This window comes from Canis lupus, chromosome 5, assembly GCF_003254725.2.
Source record: "Canis lupus dingo isolate Sandy chromosome 5, ASM325472v2, whole genome shotgun sequence".
Lineage (NCBI taxonomy): Eukaryota > Metazoa > Chordata > Mammalia > Carnivora > Canidae > Canis > Canis lupus.
Genome location: NC_064247.1, coordinates 13460405 through 13476059, shown reverse-complemented (window position 1 = coordinate 13476059; position 15655 = coordinate 13460405). Strand labels below are relative to the sequence as shown.

At 53.1% G+C, this 15655-nt stretch overlaps 1 protein-coding gene across 5 annotated transcripts in view; it reads left to right on the top strand.

Moving 5' to 3' along the window:
- The window catches only part of GRIK4 (glutamate ionotropic receptor kainate type subunit 4), a 425071-nt gene that overhangs the window by 35420 nt on the left and 373996 nt on the right, over positions 1–15655 (top strand). For 3 of the 5 annotated variants that reach the window (XM_035716734.2, XM_025465200.3, XM_035716732.2), the window contains exon 2: positions 13015–13119. The exons of 1 other annotated variant lie outside the window; for it this stretch is intronic. The gene's annotated coding sequence lies outside the window, so the exon portion shown is untranslated. Of the gene's footprint in view, positions 1–10903; positions 11012–13014; positions 13120–15655 lie in introns of those variants that run through there. One more of the 5 variants, XM_025465199.3, reaches the window with a different exon arrangement.

Here is a 15655-nt window from a genome sequence, read left to right as displayed (position 1 = left end):
ATGAGCTACAAGTGAGATGCCAGCCTGAGGGAGTTGGGGTCAGTTTACCAGGGATCTGTGGGGTGGGGGTAGGGATCACAGGGCAGTGATGAGTGCCTGTTGGAAGCCTATGGTTATAAACTAAAGTGCAAGTCGTCAGCTGGCTGCGTGGGTCTGTCTGGAAACACTCAGGTGCTGAGGTGCAGACGTGGAGAAGAGGCATAGCTGGGTGCGCGTGGACTGGGGATTTCGCCAGGTGAGAAGAGGTAAGGAGGAAGGTGCGAGGGATCAGGAGTGATTTGCAGGGGACAGATTTTTTTTAAGCTTTAATTTTTCTTTATTTGAAAGAAAGAGAGAACACGAGGGGGGAAGGTCAGCGGTAAAGGAAGCAGGCCTCCCCCCCCAAGAAGAGAGCTCGATTTGGGGCTCGATCCCTACTCTCCAGGATCATGACCCGAGCCGGAGGCAGATGCCCAACCAACTGAGCCACCCAGGTGCCTTGCAAGGGGCAGATTCGAGTGAGCTGTAATTAGGCGTATCCCAAAAACTGTCTAGATGGAAGGGATGCAGAAAATGCTGGTTTGGGGTCATGAGCTAACGGGCCGTGGTGAGGGTTTAGACACAGATTGCCATGGGCGAGTGTGCAGTGAGGAAGAGGACCAGTGACCAAAGCTGGAAAATCAGCACTTAAGGGGTGATTGGGGAGCCTTCTGGGGAGACGGAGGGAGGGCAAACCAGGCGAGGTGGTGCCAGGCAGACCAGGAGGGAGGAGGAGAAGCTGGGCCCGGCTGTGTGGCCTGCTTCCAGGCAGTCCCGGAGGCTGGAACTGTTCATCTGGAGGCCACCCCGACCAGGGACCAGGCGAGGTTTTCAGGGGCGACGCCGCAGGGGCTGGCCAGAGTGAGGACGGGAAGGGGGGAGGCGGGGAAACAGTGAGTAGGGTCAGAGGATCGACGGCGTTAGAAAAGGAGAGAACTGGACCCCGGTCTGGAGAAATGAGAAATCGGTTAATTTTCCAAGAAGCTGTAGGAAAAAGAAGTTAAAATTTGAACTCGGGGGTTATATTTGGAACCAGAAAACAGCACTTGGCTTCCTCGGGGCCCGGAGCTGTGAGTGAGTGAACCCTCTGGGCCTTGGAAGGGCGGGGGGAGTTAAAAGGGGTCAGAGAATAGGCCGGGAGTGAGGACTGGCGCTGCCGAAGCTGAACCAGCCGAGTAGCTGCTCATCGCCCACCCGTGTGTCTCCTGTGCCCCCAGATTTCTCACCACCCCCCACCCCCCCCACCCTGTACTGAAGTAGATTGTGTGCTCTGAACCTACCTCGAAGAGTAGGGGAGGGGTGGAAGCTGGGGTGGGGGGGGGTTCCAGGCCCCAAGGTCAAGGTCAGGCTAAAAACCCAAGAATACACTTTGGAGGGAGGTGCTGACGAGCAGGGCTGGATGTGGGGACACTTACATGAAAGGGAATGTTGTAGGTTCCCCCCTGGCACTCCCCCCCATACCTGCCCCATGCTGTTGGCACCCACAAGGCTCCATGAATGCAAGACAGCTGGATGAATGTCTGCTGTTAAAAAACTCGGGTGAGGCCTGGCTGGGGCCAGCAAAAATATCCGTGGATTCCATGGGTGTGAGCTCAGGATCTCACTGGCAGGGACAGTGTGTGCTCTGCAACAGCCCCGGAGGCTTGGCAGGGGCAATTCATTATTCTTTGCCATGAAAGCCTTTGCACGCCTCCCAGTGTGTTCTGCGCTCTCTTTTTGTGTCAGGGTGGCGGTCAGGTCTCCGCCTGGGAAGACCTTATCTCTCAGCCTTGTGACCTCTGCGAGGGCGGCTGCCTCCCCGAAGTTTTTTGTTTCTCACAGTTTCTCCAAGCTGGTGTGCGGCATCGAATCAAGGGGGAGCTCGAGTCAAGGGGGAGCTCGGGGTCCCTCTTCCTTTCCCTGCTCCTGGGAGGGGCTTGGTTGGAGAGACCCCCCCCCCCCACTTCCTGTGCATCTTTTCGTCTCTTGCCAGATGAGGGATGTGCTCAGCTTGAGGGTGTGGTTAGGGCAGCACTGGAGGTGGGGTGGGGAGACGGCAGCCACACTGCAAGGCCAGCATCGTGGAAGGGTGGGCCACTCTTCCAAGCCCACCGGGTCGGGGGTTGCTCCTGCTGGAAGGTTCTCTGCAGCTCCAGACCACACGCTGATGCACCCTTGGCCCACAAAGCACAGGTGTCTCCGTGTTACCTACCTGTCCTTGCCATGACTTCATGCTTGGCTCCTGCAAACGGAGACCTGAAGCCCTGGAAAGCACGACGTTTCGGTGTTTTCCGCAGGCTGGGGTTTTGAGTGGAGGGCCCAGCTCATGGCTTCCTGTTTATTCATTTTTTCTGGGAGCTCTCAGTACCAAGTGGTGAACCAGAAGCCCCAGTGGGGCGGCGGGGCCAGATGAGAAGTGGAGAAGCATCTCTGGAGCTGACACAGCACTCACAGGTCCGCCTTTTGTTTCTCCAAGTCTGATCTGCACCGAGGTTGCTAAGGAAGCTTTCGACTGGGTCTGCTGTGTGCTCGGTGAGCCTCGCCAGCACTCACGGACTATCTCATCTTCCCTCAGCAGAACTCACAGTGGGGCGGAGGCTCCTGCCAGATGCACACAGTGGGCATCCTTCTCTCTCCCAGTCCACCGGCCTTTCCCGACCTACCCACCTCTAGGCAGTTTATTTGGCAGGTAGCATTGGGAAGCATCCAGTGTCTTGACGGGAAGGGGGGGAGGAGGTGGGGCAGAGAGGTTTGCCCTCCACCTACTGTTCTTTCGCCTCCCAGGAGAGCTGTGAGTGGCACAAGGGATGCAAGTTCCTTTTATGTCTGTCCCCAGCCACTCTGTCATCTCTAGAGGCCTTGGGGCTTATTCCCTCCGTCACCGTTACTGATGCCCCTGCCCACTGAGAATCATGGCCAGGCTGAGGCCGTTAGTCTCAGGGGCAACAGAAATTGCTTTGCCTTGGATTTGACGATTTGGGCAATGACAGCGTTTATACAGGCACTGCCTATTTATGTACAGGTTGTATTTCTAGTGGTTTATTTACAAATTGGCTGTTGGCTACTTGAAACCGGCTCTTACACATTTTCGGGTGGGGGTTTAGGTTTCTAAGCCAGCCCGCCGACGCAGACGGGTGTTTAACTTGGATCAAAGCCAGGGATCAGATAGTCGGAAGGGAAGGGGCAGGTTACAGGTCAAGGTTTACACCGAGGAGAGGACAGGCAGGGGTGGGGGTTAGCCCGGGTGAGGAAGGTTCCTGCACAGAATGCAGTCAGGCTGGGGCATTCATTCATTCGTGAGTCCTTTCTTCACCTCATACCCCTATTCAGTTCCCGTTTGCTCCATCCTCAGAACGTACCCCACATCCAGCCCCTTCCACTAGCTTCCACCACCCTAGTCCCATTGCTGCCCACCTCTACATCCCTGCCTCTCCCCTCCACCCCTCCCCACCGCCCAGAGTGAAGCTTTTATTTTAATTCAGTTTTAGATTTCATTTATTTGCCCACAAGAGACACACAGAGAGAGGCAGAGACACAGGCAGAGGGAGAAGCAGGCTTCATGCAGGGAGCCCGACGTGGGACTTGATTCCAGGACCCCGGGATCACGACTTGAGCCAAAGGCAGACGCTCAACCACCGAGCCACCCAGGCGCCCCCAGAGTGAAGCTTTTAAAATGCAAGTCAGCTCGAGTCACTTTGCCAGGATAACCCGGAGGCAGCACCTGCCCCTCTAACCCTTCAACCCCATGGATTCCACTTACCTCCTGCCAACTCCTCAGAGAGGCAGGGGTGTGTGTGTCAAGGTTTCCTGCTTTCTTTTGGATCTGCCTGGTTTCCTTTTGTCCCCAGGCTCCTGCTTACCTCCCCAACATCCTGGGTGACGTCCGTCTTGGGAATGGGCTCACCGCCTGCCCTCGTCTCCCCTGCTGTGTACACACGCAAGAGGACGGGAGGACACTTTTTTTTTTTTTTAACCGTGCTCCACAAGCTCATAACTGCAGTAATTCATCTCTTCTGCGCTCCTTCCTTAATTGTGAGTGGCGGTCACGTTCCCGCCCCTGTGTCAGCTTAGCTCGACTCGGCGCACCAGGCCTCGGATTCCTCCTCATTAGTCACTCTCTCCCCCCAGCATCTCGCCAGCCTTCCCTCCTGGGCCTCCAGCCTCCCCTTCCTGGGGTGAACTGACATCCCACCTTGAGCTGACCCATCCGGGTGCCTCCTGCCCACAAGAGGCACCCACCTCTAGCCACGTTGGCCTGATAGGTTTAAGTCACCCTGACTCTCATGCAGGCGGCTGCTTCTTGGAGCTGCCCAGTGGCAGCATCCGAGGATGCCTGTTTCCTCCTGTGGCTTCACCAGTGAATTTCTGGGCCCCAGGTGATGGCTGCAGAGAATCTTGGATGGCAGGAGCCCCCCAGGGTCATTTTGCTCCTCTCTGGCCCTCTGCCATTGGCCGGCACCTTCTCATCAAGGAAGAACCGTCTTCCCTGGCCAGGGCCTGTCGTGTTCAGCGTGCTCCTCTTCCATCCACCTGCAGGCTTCTTGTCCCAGGCTCCTGTCCTTGCACTGGGGGAAAGACAGCAGTACGTCCGCCCTGCTGCTGGAGTCGCCTGGCTCTGGTGCTGCACGCCCGCCTGCCCTCCCAGCCTCTTCTCTCGACCACTTGTTTACAGTTTCCCAGCCTCTCCGCCGTCTGGGTGACGGGAGCACCCAGCCAAGACAATCTGAATTAATTCTGCAAGTAAAATTTCATCAGACGACCTATCAAGCGCTTCACTAAATCAAGACATATTACATCTCGTGTGTGCCCTGAGCCCATTTATCACGAAAGTCAGCCCCTGAAATGTCAGACAAGCTTAGGCCAGAAGGAAGAACATTTTCATGTGAAGTGAGAGGGGTCTCCCTTTTCTCTAGATGTGTGACCTGAGAGCCTTTGCTCTGCTCTTTTTGCTGAGAAGGCTCTGCTGATGCTTGAGAGTCAGGGTCAGAACCCCTGCTTTGATGCTTCCTCGCTGTGCCACTCTGAACAAGTTGCTTAACCTCTCTGAGCTGCAGTTTTCTTGGGTGTGAAAGGGAAATAATGTCTACCTTCGAGGGCTGTTAGGATGTTAAATGAGATGAGCCTCCATGAAGTGTCTGTATGATAGCAAGTGCTCTACGAATGTCAGCTCCTTTCACCCATACCAAGGAAGTTCAAAACCCCATGGATGTTTTTGGTTCAGTCATGCTGGCTTGGCAGTATCTGCACACCACGTGAATGATAGAAAATTAATAAGTGAGTAGGTGCTATACACATGACAGGTAAAAATATGTCGTTGGTAGAGGGGCGGGAGATGGCTTCAGGGGACATTTTCTGTTGACACAGAAAGAAAGCAAGCAGAAGCTGTCACCTTCCAGACATGGTACGGGTTCTGTACGTTGGTGCCTCTTTTGCGTCTTATATTTTTTCTAGCTTGGGCTCATCACCTGCAAGTTGTTGGTTTTGCAAAGACCTCTGAGAGCCTCGATAGGGCCTCACTACGGTGATACTGATGGACCCTCACCTTTTTGCTTTGTTGTTCGGCTTTCTTTCTGTTACCTTTCCAGGCAGCGGTTGACCAGAGCCGTTTTAGCAGCAGGCAAAGAGAGGCAGAGACACGTCCTCTCTTACCTGCCGACAACTTAGGTTGGGACTCCTTCTAGAGAAGTCTGGGAGTGGTGACCCCTGTGGGATGACAGAGAGCCCCTTCATGACAATTCTGTAAGCCTGGCCTCCTGGGAGATGGGAAAGTTAGGTCCTGGGCTCCCCAGGATTGGTGGTGGAGGGGATCCCCTGCTCCCTCTCTTTTCCCAGCAATGCACGCATGAGGCATGTGGGCACCAGCACCCCTGTGAAGGTCGGTCATCTTTTGCTGGGTGCTTCCCGGTGCTGGGCCCTCAGCAGAGAGGGCCAGCCAGCTAGAACCTTTCTGTCCACTGGGAGCTTCCAGTTCTGACTGGCTGTGGTGCCAAAGTACAGAATGAGTTACGGGATGTAACTCACCTCTTTAAGAACCAACATTAAAAAATATATATATTGTGGCCACTTTAAATATTTCCATCCCAATGGACATAAGTATCCATTATATACTATATAATGCATATATAATATATGCATTATATTTAATATATGCATTATATATACTATGCGTATATAATATGCATCTCTCTTAAACGGTCTACACAGAGCACGATTTGATGATTGTTTTCATTACTCTGGGTCATTGTTACTACTGGGTCATGAGCTACTACCTGGATATTCTGTGTCCCATACCGAGTGGCCCCAGATTGCTGGCTTCTTGGCTTGTTTATCCATCTGAGGATTTTCACCTCTCTCCTGCTTACTCAGTTGCTTCTTGTTGCTTTTGCCAGCCTGCCTGCCTCTCTTCTGCTTTGCATTTAGAGTAAATAAACTCCATCAGCATCAGGCATGGAATGGAGTCTGGAAGTGTCTCTCTAGCTTATTTTGAGGTTTTTTTTTTTAAGAGAGAACTTGCGACAGAGGGAGTTGTGGGGGGTCAGAGGGAGGGACAATGGGAAAGAGACATTCTCAGGCAGGTTCCATGTCCAGCCCAGAGCCTGACACAGGGCACAGTCTCATGACCCTGAGATCATGACCTGAGCTGAAACCAACAGTGGGATGCTTAACTATCTGAGCCACCCAGACATCCCTGTTGTTTCTTCTTTTATCTCAGTAGGGTTGTGTCCCCTGGGTAGGTGGTGTTATACTACCTTGTACTGATGCTCCATTTGTTTGCCTATATGCCCTGTTTTGAATTTGTTTAATTTATTGAGATATAATTGACACACCACATATTAGTTTCAGGTGTACGACATAATGATTTGATATTTGTACAGGTTGTACAATGATCAATTACGACCAGTGTTCCAGATAGATTTTTTCAGATCGTGGTAGACAAGGGACCTCGCCTCACATTTGTTAAGCTCCCACAGCAAGGCAGGGACCTCACACATATATACACACTGAATTTATCAATGAATCGACTTAATGAGATAGGGAATGAAACTGAATGTATCATAGTTGTACCGCTAGAAAGCAAGAGAGTATTTCTATCAGGTATACCAAAGAGACAGTATGATAGTGGGTAAGACAGTAAAATTGGGGCTGTCATTTCTGCCTTTCCCTTTACTGGTTGGGTGATTTTAGATTGCTGTGCCTCAGTTTCCTTGTCTCAGAAACGGGATAATTACAGTGACTACCTCCTAGAGTTGTAAATTAAATGATAAGATGGCAGTTACAATTGCTTAGCACATACCTGGCAAATAATGAGCACTGAGATGTTAATAACGATGATAAAAGAGCCTCAGTGTTTGATTTGGTGGAAGAGTGGCGGAGATGGTAGGAGCTTCATGGGAGGGGCGGGCGGGGGACGGGTTTCTAGGGGCCATTCCTTTCTGCCCAGGATTTCCTCCTCCTCTTCCTTCCCCTCTTCCCCGCCTCTGGGAAGATCTTTATTTGGTCTCAGCGCTAGATAGATATTAATGCAGAAATGTTAAGGCTGGAGATTTCCACAGCCTTTGAATAATAGGCATTTGGAAAATTAAATATTTCTGTCAAGTCTGCCATAAATCTTGGCTGTTTAGGAAGGTGAGAAATTAAAATGCAAAACAGCCAGGGAGGGAGGGAGTTGTCCAGCCCCCTGTGTGTGGTCTCAGGGGAGGGTGGGCGGAGCACAGGGCTCCCAGCTGCAGCGGCTTTGGAGCAGGAGCAGGAGCAGGAAGGGGAGCAGGCCTGGGGGGGCGGGGTAGAGGCAGTCAGGAGAGGGTTGCTTGCTGCAGGTCCTCAGCCTGGCAGACTTTGAAGTTCAGATGGTTTTGATGGAGGCTTCCCGCTTTGTGTTCTAGATCTGCATCCAGCCTGCTCCTGCTGGGGGCTTCAAGCCTTCTTCTCTTCTTTCCCTCCTACTTTGGCCTTCCTGCCCACCCACCAGCTCACCACCTAGGCCCCCTGCCCTCCTCCTGCCTCAGAGGAAGCAGGTGGCGCTGCTGACAGGGCACCCTTCCATTAGTTCCTTATGCTGCTGAGAGCCACACAGGAAGGGGGCAGCTCGTTCTGGGCATCCCCTGCCCCAGCAAAGGCAAATGCTGTGCATGGGTCTTGTGTAAAGAAAGGGTCTCCTGGACCACATCTCCTGGACCACACAGGGGGGCAGCCATGTATTCCCCAGGGGTCAGGAAACAGCAAAGACAAGGAGATATGGGTGAGGCCCCTTTACATAGGACACTCTGTCTTCCAGAAGAACACGGCCATCCCTACAGCTCCTTCTTCCCTCCCTAAGCCCCAGGATGGCCCAGAGACTCTCAGCCTCCTGTGTATGTATTTCTTTCCTGTCTTCTTACCCATTCACGTATCAGGACTTGACTCTTGTCTACTATACTACATACATGCGGTGTTAGGAGTGTGAATGAGTCACCAGTTTTGGGGACCCATATGAAAAGGGCTACCAGCAAAGCAAAGGCTATCTAGGAGAGAACGGCCAGGTGTGGTGACTCAGAGCCACATCATGTTCTTCCCTTCATGCATTCACTTACTCAGAAAGCATGGATAAGCGGTTAGGACATTCCTGATATGCTAGATGCCTGGGAAATATAAGTAATAGCTAGAACAGACTATCCTACCTTGTGGGCATTGTGCTACAGCCTTTAAACACATTAATTCATTTAGCCCCAAGAATCTTAAGACAATATTATGTTTTAATAAGGAAGCTCTGATTCAGAGCAATGAAGTGGCCTTCCCAGATGGAAGAGATGAGAATCAAACCCATATCTGACTTGAAATCACTTTTGATCACTTACTAATAAGGCCTTGTTGAAAATTCGGCAGGGAGTCGGGCCTTGCTCCTAAGCAGCTCAGTCTGGGAGGCGAGCAGGTGAGTATGTTTAAGGGGGTAAACTCAGTCTTGGAAGGGAATAGGGAAGGCTTCCTGGTGGAGGTGATGCCCAAGCTGAGTCCAGAAGGATGCATAAGAGCCAGCCCAGGGAAGAAACAGAGGTAGGGTGTTATGAAGCTGAGGGAAGAGCTTCAACAAATACCCAGAACTGAGTGAGAATTTGTGTCTTGGTAACAGGAAGCAGGCAGGAACGAGGGAGAGAGAAGAAGCCGGAGAAGTGGCAGAGATCAGACACAAAGGGCCTTGTATGTCAGGCCAAAGACACCAGGAGGATTTAAACAAAAGGGAACAGGTGGAGATCCTCCGGTGGTGGTAGGGTGGCTGGGTAATAGGAGGTGGAAAAAATGAGGCTATGGCCGATTTTGTGAGAAATGTAGGCTTAAACTGAGATCTGCAAGGGTACAAACTTGAGAAACTCTAGAAGATAGAATCAGCGGGACTTAGTGGTGATTAGACATGGGGGGTGTCATGGATGAAGAAGGGAGGAGCCAGGTCTGAGAGACCAGGCTGGGCAGCATGTCCCCAGACACGTGTGGCCCACCTGCTTGGTGGCAGTGGGGATCATCATCGTGGCCCTGGGCCCCATTCTGGCCCTGTGTGGAGGAAGTGGATGCATTCTGACCACGGGCTCTGGGATGCATGTGATTATTGAGATGTCACTTATGCAGGCGGGGGTCCAGCTGGCCCAGCTCCCACCTCTCTGTCCCCTCCAGGCAAACCCCGTCTTTGTCTCTTACGAAGGAAGTAGACTCTTTCTGTACTGGACATATGGACAGTGTCATGATTGGCCTCCTTTCTTGTATGGCCTAGGGGTTGCTTGGCCAGCAGGCACTGTGCTTGGACCTAGCTTCTTCTAGGTTACTAGCATATGGCCATCGGCAAGGCAGCTGTTGGGAAGCCCCTAGTCTTGGAGCCAAATTCCAAGCTCCCTGACACCCTGGCTTCTCTGGGCTTTAGAGAACACCTTCTGGGGGGCTGGGAGAACTGGTGCCCAAGGAGAAGCTTGTGAAAAAGGAGATAAGACAATCCCTGTATTTCTGGGTTCTTGGGAAGAAAGCACGGTGGGTGGCAACTGTAACTTTCTGGAGACAAATGTGAATGTTTAAAAACTTGAGGAGGGCAGCCCCAGTGGCGCAGCGGTTTAGCGCCGCCTGCAGCCCAGGGCGTGATCCTGGAGATCCAGGATCAAGTCCCACATTGGGCTCTCTGCATGGAGCTTGCTTCTCCCTCTGCCTGTGTGTGTCTGCGCCTCTCTCTGTGTCTTTATGAATAAATAAATAAAGATATTTTAAAAATAAATAAAAACTTGAGGACCCCAAACGCAGTTCAGTCTTAGGCCAAAAGCTAGGCCAGCGGCTGGGAGGGAGCAACAGCAGCTATCCTGTGGGTAAAGGTGGGCTGGGTGGGTTTTGTTCCCCATCCAGTTGGCTCCCTCTCTCAGCTTAGCAGACCTAAGCACTTTTGGAACTTTCTCCTTTGGTCCTCCATCTAAGGAAATTAGATGTGGCACTGCCGGTTATCCGGCTCTGAATTCCTCTCCAACCTTTCCTGGAGCTTCAGAGAAGCCCACCTCCAGTTCAGAGAATTTATGAATCTGCCTGCCTGTTGTGCCGGGTCTGGCACCTGCCACACCTGGGACGGGGGACGCTTCCTGGGCCTACCTTGAGCCACCAGTCTGGTTTGACTCCTGACTGATGCCCGAGGGCCTGGCACATGATCTGTCCATCCCGGAGTCGGTGTGCCAGGTGTGTCTCATGAATTCAGTTCAAGCTGCGGGGGGAGCCTTGGAGAGGCTTGGCGGCGGGGGAGGGGGTGGCCACTGCGGGGGGAGCTGGGGTGGGGACGGCGGCGTCGGGGAGGGCCCGATGGGAGGCCGCTGCAGGGCCCGGGGCTGCGAGCCTGGAGCCCCCCGCGGCCCCCTCCCCCCGCGTGCGCGCCAGGCCCGCGTTACTCTGGCAACTCGCCCCGCTCAGCCGGCACCAGGCAGCTGAATCCAGCCCCTTGTTACGGCGGAAAATGCTCTCATTGAGGCGCCCGAGCGGAGCTTCTGCCTTTTATTGCAACCGGCGCCACCGGCTTCCATTTGTAAACTTATTAGTGTGCGCGCGCGGCGAGCGGCCGGGAGCGGGGCGCGGGGCGCCGGCAGCCGGGAGCGGGGAGCCCGGAGCCGGGAGCCGGGAGCGGGCGGGGCGCGGGCGGCGGAGGGGGCGGCGGAGGGGGCGGCGGCCGCCGCATGCTAATCAGGGCCCGGGGCGCCGAGGGGCGCGGGGGGCCCCGCCCCGGCCTTGCCCTCCGCCCTGCGGGCTCCGACTCCCCGGCGTCGCGCCCGGAGCGGGGTCCCAGGGCGCACGGTTGGGAAGGGCCTTAGGAGCCGGAGAGGAGACGGGTGGCTCGGGTGGGGGTGGGGGTGGGGAGGGCACGGGGAGGGGCGGCTCCCTGCGCCGCCCTGGGGGTGCCTGGTCCCCGGGCCCGGGGCTCCCTGCAGCGCAGCCCGGGGGCGCCGCCTGCGCCCCCCAGTGGTCGTGCCCGCGCCTCCTTGCTCCGCGGGGGCCGCGGGCAGGTGCGGCGCGGCGCGGCGCGGAGGTGGCGTCCCCGGAGGCCCCCCGAGGGCGCCGACCCGCGGAGCGTGGGCCTCCCGGAAGCCGGCTGCTCGGGCCCCATCTCAGGACCTCGCACAAGGGCAGCTCTTTGTTTCTCTCCGCCCCCCAGTTCCTTCTCTCCCGCCTCCTCCCCCTTTCCGGTGATGGGCTCGGTGCGGGGGCAGGGCGCGGGGGCGGGGCGGGGCGGGGCGGGGGGGCTCCCTCCCAGGCCTGCCCGATCTGATCTGCTGGGGACCCCTCCCCGGGGAGCTGGCACCTGCCCCCGGCCGAGGCGGTGATGCTGGGGCGGGCGTGGGAGGACGGACAGACTGCGGAGCCCGCGTCATGCGCCCCTGGGGGGCTCCGGGAGCGCGGCGCTGCTCTCCCGCTGGCGGGCGGGGGGGCCGGCCTCCGAGGTGGAGGTGGCCGAGCCTGCCTCGTCACCACCAGCCGCTGACCTCATTAGGGCTCGGCTCCTGGAGGAGCGGGCGGTTGAAGGACCGGGAGAACCCGAGCTAAGTGGCTGCGAAGATGTGGACAGCCTCTCCGGAAAGTCGCTTTCCAATGAGCTGCTGCGTCCCCTCCTCCTTTAATTAGCAGGAGGGAGCCGGACAAGTTGTTACAACTGCAGGGAAAACGATAAAAGATGGCTTTGTATGAGTGTGGCAAATTTTATTAAACCGAGAGAAAGGGTAACTGAAACATGACAGCCGTGTGTGTAGTGCCTCCTGAATTTGTAATAACCCAATCTTGTTCTGAATCATCCCTGCGTTGGCAAACGGAATATAAAGCATTTAACAGATCCAATATTGTAGGAGGTACAACAGAGACCAGCCAGCCGAGTGGGGAGGGACAGGTAGGGGGGAAGAGGGCCTCCAACCCCGGGGCAGCCTCGGCTGGTTAATGAGACCCGAGCAGAAATACAGGGCCTGGCTCGGGGCTTTGTCTCATTAATTACTCGGGCCCCCGGCTCTTCCTTACATCTCAATGTTTCCACTTAGAATTCAGAGGTAATATCAGGCCACAAGAGAAAACTTAACTAATAGCATATTAGTTGGTAGGGAATGGACAAAGCCATCTTTTCCTAGAGGAAGTAAAAAGTGACGACAGGAAATCAGAGGCGAGGAGCTGAGCCGCGTGGCTGCTCTGGCTTGGGGGATGAGTTTGACTCACTCCAGAACAGGGGTGACGTGCGCTCCCGAGCTGTAGCTGTGGGGTGCCAGCGGCTGTCATCTTGGTGATAGCCCTGTGCGTGAGGCCCAGACAGGTCAAGTCCTACCCCCAGGGTTTAGTGAATGGCAAGCTTGGTCTTGCACTTCGGTCCTTTAGACTCCAGAGCCTATGCTTTGCCTGTTACCCTGGGTCTCCGATTGCAGTTGACAAATGAAAAGGAGGAAAGAAATATTCTTCATTTGTAGAGGCCCTTGAATGAGGAATTGTAGCTCTCAAACTCCAGGGGACTTCAAGATCTTCTGATCTACCTAAGATATTATTTACTCATCTTTTCAGAGGAAGTGACTGGGTTCCAGAGATGTTAAGCCACCTGTCCAGGGTCACCCAGCCAGGAGATGACTGAGAGAGGAGACCGGACTGCACATTCCTTTCTACTACCGAGTAAGGCCTCAGATGCCCCATAAATCCACGCTTCATTAGAATAGGGTCTATTTAAGATGATCGCAAGTTAAATCTGTGGATAGAGCCTGACTTCTTACTCCTGCCATTTTCTGTTCTGTCCTCAGTGGAGACAGAGATGTATACCACCGTCTTTCCTGTCGCTCTTCCTAAATCTGAAGGCTGGCATTTAAATCCGACCTCTCCCCTCGCTGAAATTCTTCCTGCCAAAGACTGAGCTAGACCCTCTCAGGGGTTTCACTTCCCACTCAGGAGTGATTAACGTGTCCCTTTTCCCAGCACGGAGAGGAAATGAGCAAAGCACTTCTGTTGAAAAAGAGAGAGAGAGAGAGAGAGGAGACCAAAAAAAAAAAAAAAAAAAATATGTAACACAACCCCAGGTTCCAGTTTGGGTTTGCAAAGTGGAAAACAAAACAGAACCATTTCCCAGGTACTTTTATGTTATTGCCTCTATAATGTGCCCAAAAATATTTTCCAAGTGATTCATCTACAATCCAATAAGAACAACGGCTGTTGCTATTCGTATGAAAGGAGCCGGAGAGCATTAGTGAGCAATTTTATTTTATGGAGGGGAAGTGGCACAGGTGTTTGGAGCCATTTGCCTGAGGCATCAAGGACTGTGCCCGGGGCGTCTGTAGCTCCAGGCAGGGCAGCTGGCACTGCTGCAGGTTGGATAATACACCAACCAGACAGTACCCAATGGTTAACCTGGGACAGGACTACCCGTGGTGGAGGCTTTTAAACTTCAGTGCACTGGTCTCCTGCCACTCAAAGATCTCTTTGTAGTCTGCCGATTTTCAAAAAGTATCATTAACAGTAATAATTCACATTTGTAAGAGACTTTGTGGTTTACACTGCTGCCTTTTACCGTCGTCTGGTGCAATCTTGATAAGCACCCTGAGATTGAAACAGATACGGTCATCCCCATTTTACAGATGAGAAGACTGAGGTTTTGGAAAGTTTACTACTTTGTCCAGAATAAGAGGCTCCCTTCCCCCCCATCCCTGCCCTGCGCCCTCAGCCGTTTCCATGTGTCGGTGTCCCCCCTTGGGGATTCTTATGTTGAATTCTGATTTGGAGCCGGAGCTGTGGGCTTCCCTAACGGGTGGTGCCACGCAGTGTCAGTCACTGAGACAAGACGAAGATCCTTAGCTAGGAAACGGGAGTGGTCAGGAGGACCTCAGGGCGGCAGGGGAGAAACTCTGGGCCCTGCGCTGGTGACTACAGACTTGGAGGAAGCTGGGCACGGGGAATGGTGCTGTCTCCGTGCGGCGGGCCGTGGCTAGGAATGGTGAACAGGGAACCTCGGAGAGGATCTAAGTGGATGCACAAAGGCCAGATTGGGTGGATGAGTGTCCCTCTTGTTCCTTTCCCTTTCATATTTCCAGACCGTTAGAAAAGTCTTAATTAATCATTCCAGTCTCATCAGAGGTGCTTTTGGGATTAAGGCGAAGGACCTGTGTCTGTAGCAAAGCACTCCTTGGAACGGGTGGTGGCTGTTTCTTACCCACCCTACCTTCTTGGTGTCAGCGATAATGAGTGGGACAAGGTGAATCTTAGGGGACAGGGGTCAGGGGAAGAAGAGCCCGCTGCCTGCCTCACTGGGAAGCCTCCTTCCCCTGCCAACCAGAGAAGGTCGGCGCTTGAGGCTTTTGAAACCTATTGTACACAACATGAATTTACTTAACACTTAACTGCACCCTTGAAAATGATTAAGATGGTACATTTTATTTTGTGTATTTTACCAATAAGAAAAATAACTAGTTGTAACAATTGCTCATGGTTTATAAATCAAAAGGCTCTAACAATAAATGGTATTTCTCTGCCCTACCCTTCCCTAACCCCTCAGGCTCCCCTCTTGGAAGCAATGGCTTTCCACATTTTATCTGTTTCTTCTGACATTTACATATCTCTAGAGTTCTAAATAATATGTATGTATAGTTTAGCTTAATGCATTAATTATATTATCAATTGACTTTCTATTTATGCTAATGAGGATTTAGTTCTCTTACACTGCCATCCCCTCTGATTCTCACCCTCTATATAGAGTATTTAAATTCTAGTTAAATCAATAGTCAGGATTTACATTGTGCCTGTTTGACTATTATTCACAGCTGACTATTATATTATGGTTATGTTTCTTTTTATTTTTTTCTTTTCCTGAAGTTAATAACCACCTTGTTCTGCTTAATTTTTTTTTGCTTTAATTTTCTTTGTACTTACCAATAGCCTCTGAGAATAATCTTCCTGAAGGTCAGTCTCATCAGACAATCGGTCAGTTCTGACACGTGTCTCGGAGACTTTGCTTCTGGACACCGCTGTAATGTCTGGTTGGCTTTGCTCCTAGGCCTGTGGTGCGGCTGTCACCGTAGGACTTCCCTCTGCTCTGGTCCCAGGAATTCCCTTCTCCTTTTTGTAATATACATTCCTCCTTTCTAGGACCTTGCATCCTCTCTTTTTTTGATTTGCTCCATTGTTTTGATGGAGCACATTTACCAGGAGTTTTCTCAGGTTCGGA